Source organism: Rutidosis leptorrhynchoides, chromosome 4 (assembly GCF_046630445.1).
Source record: "Rutidosis leptorrhynchoides isolate AG116_Rl617_1_P2 chromosome 4, CSIRO_AGI_Rlap_v1, whole genome shotgun sequence".
Taxonomy (NCBI): Eukaryota; Viridiplantae; Streptophyta; class Magnoliopsida; order Asterales; family Asteraceae; genus Rutidosis; species Rutidosis leptorrhynchoides.
In genome coordinates this window covers 392,286,699-392,302,290 of record NC_092336.1, presented here as the reverse complement: position 1 = coordinate 392,302,290, position 15,592 = coordinate 392,286,699, and positions in this window count along the sequence as shown.

Here is a 15,592-nt window from a genome sequence, read left to right as displayed (position 1 = left end):
ATAATCTTATAATATAAGTTTAATACTTATCATAAGTATCTTCCATTAATAATAAAAGTATTATTAATCATAAGTTTAATTAAAATGTTAATTAAATCATAAATAATAATTAAATGATATAATAAATATATATCATAAGTCTTTAATTATAATAATTACTTTTTATATCATAAGTAATTAAATGATAATGAAATTCATTATTTATATCATAAGTTTAATAATTAATCACAAGTTTTAAATCAAAAGTTCATCGGGTCGTATCTTGAGCCCCGGGTGTCGGTTTTCGACGAGCCTTACATATATCTCCGACTAATCAAACCACCCGACACTTCGGTACACTCAAGAACACACCAAGAACAGTCCACAAGTCGTGATGTACAGCCATTACACTACTTGGAACTTCAATTCAATCAAGATCGTGTTTTACCTATAACGGGTGATTCGTGGCTCGGATTTAGATGACCCGAACATGAAAGTTCGTCCCACCATTAGTACTAACACACTAACACACCCTAAAGTCACCAAATATGGTCACAAAGTCGGACCAAACCTGGTTCATATCAATATCACAATTCAATCTTAACAAAATACTAATTTGATCATATCTAGGGCTCCGGGAATCGAAACGACATGAATCCGGAGTCTAAAATTAATGTCTTGATGAGAGGAACTCATATAGCAACTTTATTTTAATTTTTATAACAGTCACAAAGTCAGAAAAGCATGAAATAGCTGCTGTCCCAATTATATCAAACCAAAAACATATGAAATTGAGTAATTCTACGCATACAAACATCATTACAACAACCAATAATCATCATACTATTAAAATAGACATCAAATACAGTAAAATGAAGAAAAATCAAAAGTTCTAGGGTTAGGGTTTATACCCTAATCAAGAATTGATTAATATAGGCGTGTAGAGCTCGAAGAGATGAACACGATGATGATTAAAGCTTCTTGATCCATGTAATATTTTGTGAGATGATGATGATGATGCTAGTGATGGGCAACGGCCAAAATAAGAAAAAGGAGGAGAGAAAATAATTTGGTTTAGGTTAAAATGAAAGTGAAATGAGGAGGTTATGGATTAAGATCACAAGAATGAGAGTTTGACAATTTTTACCCCTCCCATTGACAATTTCGGCCAAAAACTGAATGGGGTGGGCCCCATAGTGGCCCAATTTGATAAATGACAAAATCCTAGTGGCCCAAACGCTCGAACGAAACCCGAAACGCGAAAATGCCGCTACGCGATTGATTTTTCGGAGATATAATAAATACGCGACAAATAAAATATATAAACACTATATTTAATCATATGACATCAAAATATCATATTTAAGATAATTTGGATTTAAAAATCCCAAAAGCTCGACCGTTGGTTTGAAAACCGAAAAGATTCGCCGGATAGAAATCCGCGACACGTAGAAACGTACAATTAAAGATATGAATACAAATATTCATATAACACATAATAATTAATATATTATTACAAAAATAATAATATAGGTCATAGAAATGACGTGGCACGAATAACAGTTAACGGTCATTAAATAATTAACGGTAAAAGGTAACGGAAAAAGTAGAGTCGTTACAATATGTGCAACGCCAACGAAGACTAAATCCTAATATGCAAGATATTGTTAAGAAAGAAATTATTAAACTGCTCGATGCAGGTTTAATTTATCCAATCTCTGATAGTCCATGGGTAAGCCCAGTTCAATGCGTACCTAAGAAGGGTGGCATCACTGTCATCACAAATGAAAAAGATGAGCTTATTCCTACTAGGACTGTAACAGGATGGCGTATTTGTATTAATTATAGAAAATTAAATGACGCCGCCAGAAAAGATCACTTTCCCTTACCTTTCATTGATCAAATGTTGGAAAGGTTAGCTGTGTGACGACCCGGAAATTTCTGACCAAATTTAAACTTAATCTTTATATGATTTCGACAAGATAAGCAAAGTCTGTTAGGTTGAGTCTCAATAATTTTGAACTGTTTCATAAATTCATTTGACCTTGGACTGTTTCCGACGATTCACGAACAATTGTGTGTAAATAGACATGTAAATATATATATATATATATATATATATATATATATATATATATATATATATATATATATAAGTATTGAAAATACTAAAATGTAATTAAATCATTAGAATTAAATAAGTAATATATTATACAAGATAATAATGTGATTATTAAAATAAAACTATATATAAGTGTATATGACTTCTATAATTAGTTATTTGAATATGTATTTTACAAAATATAAAAGGTTTAACTGTTATATATTATATATAATTATAAAAATATACATGACTAATAATATGTAATATTAATATATTAAATTTAACTGCAAGTTAAAATACTACTAATGTTATTACTTTATTTAAAATAAATATTGTTAGTAAAATCAAAATAGTATTATATATAACATATAGATATGAAATGTGATAAGTAGAAATTGTTATTTTTAACATTAATAATATTAATATTATTATAATTAACATTATTATTAGTATCATAAATAATACTATTATTATCATTTTTATTATGGTTATCATTTTTATTTATAGTGATTAAACCTAGCTTTTTATTAAAAATCTCCATTATCTTTATTATTAACATTATCATATCAATATTTTCTATTACACTGTATTATTTGATATTATTATTATTAATGATTATTAGTATTTTTTTTATTACAAACATGATCATTATGATTATTAGAAAATAAAATATTCTATAAAATTAATATTATTATCATTTGATTATTTATTTATTATTATTATTAATACATATAATTATTATTATTGTATTAGTGATATTATTATTATTATTATTATTATTTATATTATTATTATTATTATTATTATTACTTGTATTATTATTAATATTATTAATAATATAATAATTATTATTATTTTCTAAAAATTATTTACGGATTTATACAAGACTGGAATCAAATCAGTTGCACGTTCTAATCCATACTGTAATTGATTTTGTTTGAATCTCATAAGTTGTTACACATCTCAATCTATCATACCAATATATTCCCTTTCAAGTTCTTATATTTTTTATTTTTTATATACTTTTGTTCTTGATGGGAACTTTGTCGACCATCAACACTAACCAACAATTATGTTACTGCTTTAAATGATTGAATTAACATCCTTATTATCATTATATATTGTTTGTAGCTGTTAGTAGTTGAAAGAAAAACAGAAATTTAATAAAAACTAAAACCGTCCCCTGTTCTTGCCTTCATTTTCATTTAGAATGATTTCGAATTCAATCTCAAAATGTATTAATGGTATTTTGTTAGGAATCTGTTAAACAAACTTTCTATAAACTTTCAAACTTCAATTTTCCATATTGAAATCGAATTTTCGAGTCAAACTTTTATTTCAAAAAGTCAAACGAATGTTCTTCAATCAAATTGAAGTTGTAGAGATTATATCAGTTGAAATTAATGATTCAAAAAGATTCTATGAAGGATTTATAACACTTTTCATTTTATAATCATCGTTTAAAAGTGTCTAGAATTTAAAAGCAAGATTTGAGTTCATATTTTTTTTGTTTCACGACAGTTACAGCTTCTGCTACCTGTCTAATTTTTTTTATTTGAGTCTGTTAATTACAAATACCGTCATTTCCATTTATGTTTCAAGAATAAATCAAACTTTAATTAGAGTTAGGATTGGTTCTCTGATCGAATTATTGGTGAAGAAGATGAAGTTTATAAACGAAAATATAATTATGTGTTAAATAGAAATGGGTCTGCGAATATATCAGAACAACTGAGATGGTTAGATGGTTTAGAGTGATTGTGTGTTAGCGAGAGGTAGCGAGTTCGAGTTCCATCAGTGGCGTTTTGTTTTTAAGAGCATTTCTTCAAAGGTTGTAATCCCTCATTATTATTATTATTATTATTATTATTATTATTATTATTATTATTATTATTATTATTATTATTATTATTATTATTATTATTATTATTACTATTATTATTATTATTATTATTATTATTATTATTATTATTATTATTATTATTATTATTATTATTATTATTATTATTATTATTATTATTGGTATGTATTTATTTTTACTTACTAATATTATTGTATTACTAATTATTAACATTATTGTTATGGTCATTAAAATTATTATTACTAATATAGTTTATATTATTATCATTATTAATATTATAGTATTAACATTATAATTAATCTTAGTATTATTATTAAGTATTAGTATCATTATCATTAGCATTATTATTATTATTATTATTAAGTATTAAGAATATTAACAGTATTATTATTACCATTATAATTTATTATTAATATTGTTACTATTATTAGTATTATTATTATTACTACTACTAATATAAGTACCATGAGAAAGATTATCATTTACTAAATTTTTTTATTATGAATATGTTTACAAACATGATTATTATTATTATTATTATTATTATTATTATTATTATTATTATTATTATTATTATTATTATTATTATTATTATTATTATTATTATAATTATTATTATTATTATTATTATTATTATTATTATTATTATTATTATTATTATTATTATTATGAAAATGGTTACAACCTTAAGTTATAGGAACTATAGATATAGGTTACAAATTTAACACGAAGTTTATGATAAAACTTATTATTACTAACACTGTTATTATTATTATCATTATATTATCAAACTAAGGTATCATTATATTTAAAAACTATCAAATTTATTATTTTTATTAAAACTATTATTTTTATCAAAAATTAGTAAAGTTATTATCTTTATCATTAATAAAACTAACACTATCATTGTTATTAATATTACTATCATTAGTATCATCATTCTTACCATGTTAGTATTATTACGAATAGATATTTTTATAACAAAATACATTACAATAATATTAATATTACATATCACTATATTTTTGGTTATTAAATATTAACTAAGCTATATGTAAAAATATATCAAGTAAAATATAAATATATATATTTTCTTTTATTATATATAAAACTTAATATAAAGTAGTATTATTAATATGTTATAATGAATATTAGTGATATAAAATATATAAATTAAATATTATCTATATAACACATAATTTAACAAGTATAATTATTAATAATAATATATATAAACTTATTCAAATACGATTTTATGTTTTAATATATATACAAATGATATAGGTTCGTGAATCCAAGGCCAACCCTGCATTGTTCAGTTGTTCAATGTCGTCATATTTATTTTTATTACAAAATACAGTATAGTAAGTTTCATTTGCTCCTTTTTAAATGCTTTTGCAATATATATTTTGGAACTGAGAATACATGCACTACTTTTATAACTGTTTTACGAAATAGATGCATGTACTGAAACTACATTCTATGGTTGAATTATTATACCGGATATCACCCTTTTTAGCTTGGTAGCCTAAGAATTTGGGAACAGACCCCCAAATTGACGCGAATCCTAAAGATAGATCTATTGGGCCTAACAAACCCCATCCAGGTTATGGATACTTTAGTACTTCGATTTTTTATACAGATGAGTGTACCTGTATATTTGAGGATATTCTAGATGCATTTGTTAATGTCGGTTACCAGGTGTTCACCATATGAATGAATTTTAATTCGCAGGTTATGCGTACTATTTTATTACACAGGTTATGTGTAGTATAAAAATGAAATCTTGTGGTCTATTAAAACTATGGAATGATTGGTAACGATAAACTAATGAACTCACAACCTTTTGGTTGACACTTTTAAGCATGTTTATTCTCAGGTATGAAAGAAATCTTCCGCTGTGCATTTGCTCATTTTAGAGATATTATTTGGAGTCATTCATGACATATTTCAAAAGACGTTGCATTCAAGTCGTTGAGTTCATCAAAATTAATATTAAGTCATTCATAGTTTAGATATATTATGAAAGGATATGCATATCTGTCAACTTTCGTTATAATGAAAGTTGTCTTTTAAAAACGAATGCAATGTTTGTAAATTGTATCATATAGAGGTCAAATACCTCGCAATGTACCATATGCTATTGTATTCGTCCTTATGGATTAGGACGGGTCGCTTCATGTGGTATCAGAGCGGTGGTCTTAGCGAAGCAGGTCTTGCATTAGTGTGTCTAACTGATAGTTGTTAGGATGCATTAGTAAGTCTGGACTTCGACCTTAGCTGCATGTCAAAAGTTTTGCTTATCATTTCTTGTCAAAAATTACATGTTTATCATTCTTAGTCTAGACACATCTTACTGCATTAATTGCATAAATAGTGTATAGACAAAATTCATATCTTAGCATATCTGCTAATTCATATCTTAGCGTATCTGTTACTGTAAACTTTGTCTGACATATTCCGTAAATTCCTCCGTAATCTACGAAATCTTTTATTCTATATATATAGATATTCTATTAGAATACCATTCGATAGATGGAAATCAATTCATATCGAAAATTCTTTATTCAATCGTACGAAATGGAATTCGCCACTAGTTCAAGTCCCTCGAATTCCGATATGGAGTTTCACTCGAGCTCCGAAAGCAGTGTGACCGGAATGGATCATCCAATTAGCCATCATCTATTCTGGATCTATTCTGGATAAATTGAGGATGGGTTCGTAGCCTACTTAATCATTGGAGACAAGAAGAAGGTGATCCCTTCCATCCACCACATTCCCCACTTGGCGAAGAACCTGAAGCACTTACCGGCGAACCTGTTCGTAATACCATTTTCTCTCTTATTTCCAGAGTATCTCGTCACGATTATATACTATCTCAGATTCTAGATCTTATTCACCCGCTCGTCCGAACCGACAATCATCCCGGAGTAATTGAAGAAGTCAACGAGCTTCGCGATCAAGTAGTTGCTTTGGAGCATATGGTGCAAAGTTACAAGCACCAGCAACAACACCGGCAGCAACAGTACCACCAACAGTAACATCCGCATTCCACACCTCAACAACACAATCTGTATCTCGAGCATCAACGTCATACACACCATAGGTACCAAGGAGTACCAACAACAACAACCGATGAAGTATTAATCCATAACATCATTGGAGAAACATTCTGTAGTGACTATGTAATCTCCAAAGTCTTAGAGATTATTTATTCTAGCTCAAACCGAAAAGCAAATGAGATTAATATCATATTAACTCATTAAATCCATGATTACATCTGAAGAAAATATATATGTATATATATGTTTTCATAAATATGGTAATTAAAAATTCTTTTGTACAAACTGTTAATGGTAAAAATATTTTAACGGGTAGGTAATACCTGAGAAATATTTAGATTTCACATTAATAGGTTACACTGTACATTCTTAAAATCTGATTAAATAGTCATTTACTATCCTACTTACATCCACAGATATACGAATCCGTTCACTACAGAATAACCATTTTCATTCAATTTCATATTTGGATTTTGACTTATCAGAATCCAACAAGTGGCATGATGAAGAAAACATTGGACAAAATAAAATTTGTTAGAAACAAACAAATTAACTAAGAGAAAATTTTTGTTAAGAATTCACGCTAACTATTTCCAGCTAACTGTTCCTGGCTAACTGATTACATTTATTTATCGCAATTTTAATTCTCGCAATTTTATTTATCGTCATTTAATTTCTGTTATTTACTTTACGCACTTTAAATATCGTCAGATAAATCGGGACACATATGCGATGTTTTAACATATCATATCGACGTCATCTATATATATTATTTTGAATAACCATAGACACTCTATATGCGGTAATGACCGAGTTAGCTATACAGGATTGAGGGTTATTCTAAAATAATATATATATACTTTGAGTTGTGATCGAGTCTGAGACATGTATACAATGGGTCACGATACGTATTAATTAATTCGAATATTATATATTAAACTACGTATGAATTATTGAATTACTAACTGTGGACTACTAACATTGGACAATTAAAATGAATTAAAATATTGATTATAACATATGAAACTAAACATTTCTTCAAGTTTGCCACTTAATTTTATCGTAAACCTCATTTGTATCTTGACGATTACAATCCGCGTTCAAACCTTTCATGATTCTTAAAAACACCTCAATCGAGAGGATGAACCAACCGTACTTCATCTACAGAAGGAAAGATTTATGCATATAGTTACGCACCTGAAAAACTCTCGGAAACTGAGTAAACGTTTAACATATAGCTGTGCTAATTCCTTTAGTGTTATTATTACCGAAAATAACTTTGCAACTCCTGTTCGAGATAGTCAGTTTTGTCACAGCTCCAGCAAGTCAACTTCGAATTTTCGTTCGAATCAACCTTATTATAACTTTGATATATACGTTTGCCATTGTTATTGTTACCGGGAAACCTTTTATATTCTGCAATATTACCAACAGACGTACCAGCAACCTCGGTGCACCTTGGCTTAAATCTCTCCGAAAAATTGCTATACTTATTTATTGAAACTCTATCATGTATTCATCGACATCTTGTAACGATAATTGTCATACCAAAAAGCTTCAATCATTATTCTCGAATTTCGCAGCAATTCTACGCCAACAGTTATATGTATACATATAACATTTATCTCTTAGAATTACGATCTTCATTTCTGAAATTCTGAAAAGCAACCAGTCTGCGAATCAATACTCGCAATGTTGAAAAAGCTGAATGAAGCAGCAAAAACTGTAAACGACCTTAACAGCCAAAAGTTTGATGATAAAGAATAGTATGTTGGTAAATCTCAGAAAAGTTGGAACTGAAAAACGGATTGAGCAAACCATGAAGGAGGCTGTGGACATATCACAAAGATGAAATCTGCCTTCAAAGAATCCCGATGATTCTGTTTATGATCAAATCTTTAGCGAATACCTTACTTCTTAATTGCTCTAAATCATTGTGAATGAATTTTTTCATCACACTATGATTCTAAAATTCTAAGATATTATTGTATCTTTCATTATGAATATCCTCAATATTTCTGGAGAAATCTTCTTAACTATTCTGATCTGATATTAATTACCTCTCCGTATTATCGGTGTTACATCATAAAAGAAGCTATTTTAGTTTCTAAATTCTGAAACCTTCGAGTTTAAAATATGAATGTTTTTGAAGTAGTGTTAGGAACTGAAACATGAGTTAGTATAATATAATGACACTTGATCAACGTGATTATATTACAGTAAGTCATGCTGAGTTTCTAATGGAACGCGATGATTCACAGACCATAACGTCATCATGTGCCATGTACACGACTCTTACATTTTATCTAATCTCTAAACAAATCAAGAACATATTTTCTTGATAGTTCTATCATTTCCCGTAACTTCTGGTAATTTAACAATCAAGATCTTGTTATTACACTTTCTTAAAACATTAGTTATGTTCATTCAAAACTCCATACCTACGAATTCTGGACCATTACTTGCTTTATTTAAAGTCGGGAAGAGAAAACAAAAGCAAAGAGCTCCAAAATATAAGGGAAAATATAAAGCCCGATCACAACACATAAATTACAAATTGTGGATATGAATGTTTATCGCAACATAAAGACACGGGAGAATTAAAAATACTATAACCCCAAGGGCGAAGTAGAAGTAAATAGATTCCTCCGGTGGAAGTTGGAAAAGGAGAATGATTGTTGCGATAGTTAGGATAAGGACAAGGATCAGAACTGGATTAAGCATTTTCACAATCTTTTGAATTTGGGAATTGAGTATAGGAGTGATAAAAGTAATGGAACGGAAGAAGTTAATATATAGTGAAATATCTTATAAAGAAATAAAGGCAGATCTCCGCATTTAATTAGAAAGATCCTAATTTTTTGAATTACCGAAGAATCAAATATTTAGGGATTCGAAGATTATATTTAAATCCCTGGAATTCCGGAAATCAACCATGACTACGTCAAAAGTTAAGACGAATCTCTATTTCTTTATTTCAAACTTTTACGATAGCTTCGCTTATACTCTTCGAGTAATCGAATTATCTTATCCATATTACTCAACAGTAATAAAACTCTATTTATCAGCTCATATTCGTCAAGAAAACATTCTTACTGTTAGCCATGACGATCTCGATCAAATTTCGGGGACGAAATTTCTTTAACGGGTAGGTACTGTGACGACCCGAAAATTTCCGACCAAATTTAAACTTAAACTTTATATGATTTTGACAAGATAAGCAAAGTCTGTTAGGTTGAGTCTCAAAAATTTTGAACTGTGAAATGCCCCGTTCATATACAATATAAACGATTCACAATAGTTGATTACATCGAGAGGTAATTGACCTTTATATGATACATTTTACAAACATTGCATTCGTTTTTTAAAAGACAAACTTTCTTTACATCGAAAGTTGACGGCAAGCATACTATTTCATAATACCTCCAACTATAATTGACTTAATAATAATCTTGATGAACTCGACGAATCGAATGCAACGTCTTTTGAAATATGTCATGAATGATTCCAAGTAATATCTCTAATATGAGTAAATGCACAACGGAAGATTTCTTTCATACCTGAGAATAAATATGCTTTCAAGTGTCAACCAAAAGGTTGGCGAGTTCATAGGTTTATCATAAAACAATAAAATTCCTCATTTTGATAGATCACAAGATTTAAATCCTGCATGGTACAAATGGGCCCAAATCCTATACCCTCCTGTAATGTACATGCGATATCTTTTAAATACAGTACACCTTTCTTGTGTACGAAATCATCTTTCATAAATCTTAGTAACCGTACACATATCTCGTGCACAAAAATAACATACACATAACCTGTGTATAACATCATTCTCTCGATACATAACATTCACTTTTCATTACTTTCATAGCTTGGCTTAGTAACCGACCTTAACATATAATGCGCATAATAATATCCCCAAAACAGAACATCTCATCTGTATAATAATCATATAAACTTCGAAGTACTAAACACCACGCCCACTAGCCCTTCCGTCTAGTGAACATTCTGGGTGGGGGTGTTAAACCCGGTAGCCACCTTTAGGATTCGCGTCAATTAGGCGTGCACTAATTCTCAAAATTAGTGATGTTCCCTAATTCTTAGGTTACCAAGCAATAATAATCAGGGGAAAAATATTCATATCAATTGTGGCAATTATCACGTCCACATAATTCAATGGTGGCAATTATCACGTCCACATAATTCATTCGAGGAATGTTTTGCTTGTGTCTATCTCGTCAAACATTTATAAAAGCATTTCATGTATTTGCAGTTCAAAAAATATTTCAAAAGCATTTAATAAAGCAGTTATAAAAACAGTGCATGTATTCTCAGTCCCAAAAATGTAAAGAGTAAAAGGGAATCAAATGAACTCACCTAATGTATTTTGTAGTAAAAATACATATGACTATATTGAACAATGCAGGGTTGGCCTCGGATTCACGAACCTATATCAAGTATATATATTAACCTCTATACTCGTGATCGAACAACTAGATTTATATATAATTAGTGATATAATTGTTGTTTTAGTAAGTTATATATTTTTATCAATAAGTAATTTAATTATTTCTATTTTGTGTACTTTAACTAAATAATTAGTTTTTATTTTAAAACGTTAATATAGATATGTTATATGTATTAACTATAGGGTTATATAACTAAAAATCATTTGATAACATAATATAAATGATAATAAATAAAAAGTTATATTATAATAATAATATTAGTAAATATACTTAATAATGATAATAATAATAAGTATGATAATAATACTTATAATGATAATAATTTTTGTAGAAATATTGTTAATACTAATAATAATAGTTTTAATGATAATAATACTTATAATAGTAATGAAGACGATAATTTTAAATAAAATACCTTTGTTAAAATTTATAATTTTAAAAATGATAATACTAGTGCTAATGCTAAAAATAACAATAACAATGGTATTAATATTTATATAATGATATTAATATAATAATAATACTTTGTATTATGATAGTAAAACTAGTGAAATTCTTAACAATAATAACGCTTAACTAATAACAACAATAATAATAATGATGATGATGATAATAATAATAATAATAATAATAATAATAATAATAATAATAATAATAATACTAATTTTTAATATGAAAACTACCTCAAAAGAAGCCTTAAAAAAAGAAAACTGCCGCGAACGGGACTCGAACCCAAGACCTCTCGCACACCCGCCAACACCCCTAACCATCCTTCTGTTGTGTATTTTCTATTATAATTACGACTCTATATGCTTATAACCCGTCTCCATTATCATACATCATTCCTTTTCACCATCATAAACATAACCATCATCATCCTTCGATTTCATCATCATCATCATACATCTTTTCGGCCCAATCATAACACAAACGAATTTTGGCCCAAATGTCTTTATTTAAAACCAACATGTATCAATTAATTAAATTGGTGTTTGTTTCGGCCCATCACAATTTAATCAACCCAAATTGCAGCCCAAGAAGGATACTGTAAAAAAAAATTATATATATATATATATATATATATATATATATATATATATATATATATATATATATACACCCCTGCCTAGTATCAAACTCGCGACCACTTGGTAAGACACACCCAACCCCTTAAACCATTGAGCCCTCTGTTTCTTTCTGTTTTAAATCATATCATAATTAATATAAACTAATAAGTATCTGTTTCTTTTTCTTCTTAAACGTAATCGTAATCGACCAGGGGTATATAATAACCATAACAACAACTTAATCATAATCATAATCGTCATTTCCATAACACGATCAACATCATCTTTGTCGTTCCACTGTATCATGTTTCATCATCATTATTTTGTCACGATCATGCTCATGTAGCATCACCTTCATTATTTTGCAATCCACCTCTTCGAACACCATCATCTCCATCCGCTATTACCGTCATTAGATTATTATATCATCATCATTGCCATCGTAAAAAAAATATAAAAAATAAATAACGCAGTAGTAGTACAGTAACGTGGTGGTGCTCCGGTGGTGATGGAGTGGAGGATGGTGGTGGTATCAAGTGGTGAGGTGATGGTTCTCTTCGATTTGTTCGATCTATAATCACCACTAGAGAGAGAGAGAGGGATTAAATATGGAGAGGGTGGTGGTGCTTCATACAGAAAACGAACAAATCAAAGCAAGGAAATAGTGATAATGATGGTGGGTTTGTGGTTGTTTGTTCAGTTAAAATGAAACAGAAAAATAGAAGGTACAGTAGCATTAAAGTAGTAGTTGCAGTTTGTTACTCAAGGTGGTGGTTTACGATTGTCAAAGATGAGGATGGTGGCAGGGGTGATGGTGATCCGATGGAGTGGTTGTTTATGGGTGTTATTAGTGGTGATTGGTTCATGGTGGTTTGAAGGGTGTTAGTGATAGATTGATACTCCTCTCTGTTATGTATATATCTATCCATATAACTTATATATGTAGATATTAGTTAGTAAAGTAATAATTAATTATATAATATAATAATAAATCTCAATCTCAATATACAGTACCAAACAGTTAGCCACTGGTTGCTTTTGGAATATTACTACCGACAGTTTATCCCGAATGATTATATCGCGTCCATTGCTAAATAGTTAACGTATAATTTAATTCAGAAAAATCTCATATTTTAAAATTAAGTCCATTTATTTATTTTAGTCATTACCTGTTTGAAACCTGATCAAAAAGATTCGATAATTATTTATTTTCTAGTTCCAATTTGTATGTACGGAGTACAAAAACTTAGATTGAAAAGGTAAAAAAAATATTTATCAAAACTATTATCTTTTTAATCAAATTTTGGACCAACTTTTATTTTAAAACTTCATATATATATAATAGACCTATTTTAAGAATAATTAAATGTCAATCGAAAGTTACAGACATTTACTATTTAAGCTCAAAATTAATTATATTTAATATACACTGTGTATATATATAACCAGTTTTAAATAACAAAATTTACTACGCAAATAAATATATATTAAATAATTAAATTAAATATAACAATATATATATATACAAGTAATATACATACATTTTATATAAAATAATAGTTTTTATTACAATGTATTTTATTTTACATATTTATTTATAACAATAAATGTATATAATAATTTATTAATATTCATGTTATTATATATATTATACATATATTTATATATACACATATTTATATATATCCACATATTTACAAGCAATGGTTCGTGAATCATCGGGAACAGTCAAAGGTCACATGAATATATGAAAATTGTTCAAACTTTTTGAGACTCAACATTACAGAATTTGCTTTTCGTGTCAAAATCATATAGAGATTAAGTTTAAATTTGGTCGAAAATCTCCGGGTCATCACAGTACCTACCCGTTAAAGAAATTTCGTCCCAAAATTTAAGTAAGGTCGTCATGGCTAACAATAAAAATGTCTTCTTGACGAATATGGGTTAGAGTTTTATCATTATTGAATAATACAGATAAAACAATTCGATCATGTGAAGTGTACGAGTGAAGCTATCACAAAAGAGTGAAAAGTTTCGTCTGAACTTTTGATGTAGTCATGGTGGATTTTTTGAAATTCAAGGAATTTAAGGAAATCTTCTAATTATAAATAAATTGTAATATCATGATTAATTAGCAAACTGCTGGAATCACGGTAAGGATAGAACTATCAAGAAAATAATCTCTTGATATGTTTAGAGGTTAATTAGAATGAAAGAGTTATGTATCATGGCACATGATGAGGGTAAGATCTGTGAACCATCATCACGTTCCATTAGAAATTTAGCATGACTTACTGTAATATAACCACGTTGGCCTGACGTCATTATATTATACTAACTCATGCTTCAATTCCCAACATTTCTCCGGAAACCATTCATAATTCAAACTCGAATTTAAAAAAAAAAATAGAAACTAAGATAGTTTCCTTTATGACGTAACAGGAATAGCACAAAGAGATAGATAATTTTGAATAAAGATATTTATGAAGGTATCTTCAGAAATATCTAAGATATTTATAACGAAAGATACGATGATATCTTTAGAATTTAAAATATTTAAGATCAGAAGATGATGAAGAAATTCGTCCGCAAGGATTTAGAGTAAGGAGCAAGGTATTCTCTAAAGATTTCATCAGCTTTTATAACTCAGAAAACTGATTCATAGACTAAAGCGCTTTTCAGAAATTCAGAATTGAAGTTTTGTAAGTCCAGGAGATAGAATATATATATATATATATATATATATATATATATATATATATATATATATATATATATATATATATATATATATATATATATATATATATATAATTGTTTTCGTAGAATCGCTGAGGAATTCGAGATTATCAATTGATGCCTCCCGGTATTTGGTATGGTAATTATCGTTACAAGATGCCGATGAGTTCATGATAAGACTTCAATAGATAAATATAGTGATTTGTCAGAGAGATTTAAACCAAGGAGCAACGAGGTTACTTGTACATCTGCTGGTAATATGGGGAAATATAAAAGGTTCTTCGGTAACAATAAAAGAGCACGCA